Here is a 1,037-nt window from a genome sequence, read left to right on the forward strand (position 1 = left end):
TAGTGTCTAATATTTGTTTGGCTTTAAAGTTGTGGAAATAAAATATCTATACTGTAGTATATCATGGCTAGTCCTGACGTGGCCTACCTACTCCAATGGTCCTACCTCACTTACGGAAAGCCTATGGCTATGGAAGCTTATCACAGGGGAGGAGTACAGCAATGCTATCCACCTCTCTGCAGCCCACTATAATTTGAGAAATGGTGTCTGTAAGCAGTGCAGCCAGGATGGATGGAGAGAGGCTGAGGTGACTTTTGCAGCTGTGAAGCTGGTCCAAGCAACAAGTGCTGAGGTAATTACTTCAATTTTGAAAGAGTTGCTTCTTAGGTAGTAGATCTAGTGGGGTAAGGATGAGAATTGGTTAATTGGGGGAAGAATGAATGAGAATCATTCAGGTTAATTGGGTGGGGAGGAGAGGGAAGGGTAAGAGAATAGTTGAATGAAAGGTAGGATGGGATTCTTTGTGAGACAGGAGTCTCAATCCCAAGGGGTGTGTGGTGAGGAGCGTAGAGAAGAGGGTATTTTGTATGTGTATGGTTAAGGATCAGGTAATAGACTTTAGCATAGGACGATAAGCCTTTCTGGACAACTCTGAAACTGCCTTAATTTTAAGGAGTCACGGGTGACAATCTTTAACAATCCCATCTATTAGGGTGTTTGAGTTAAATGGGTATTAACAAGAAAGAGTTCTTAAATCTGAGAGCTAATTATTTTTATACATTCAGATTCCACAGTCCGGGCAGCAAATGCCTGTATTTATTTGTCTGTACCCTTGTAGGAAAATCCAGATTACAGAAATCGACTTTCTAATGCAAAGAACAATAAGTTGACAAGCCTTTGACAACTTTTGTCATAAAAAGGCACAAACATATTCATTTTACTTGAACTTAAGAGTAGGACCTGCCAAGTAGAAAAATATCCGCATACATATCCTGGATTACATCATTGTGTGTCTTTAACAAATGAAGCTGTCTTTGTATAAAGCTCTGTAAAGAAGCACTGTGGTATTGTTTGTTTGGGGGCGGGGTTAATTACAT

This window comes from Lepidochelys kempii, chromosome 6 (genome assembly GCF_965140285.1).
Source record: "Lepidochelys kempii isolate rLepKem1 chromosome 6, rLepKem1.hap1, whole genome shotgun sequence".
Taxonomy (NCBI): Eukaryota; Metazoa; Chordata; order Testudines; family Cheloniidae; genus Lepidochelys; species Lepidochelys kempii.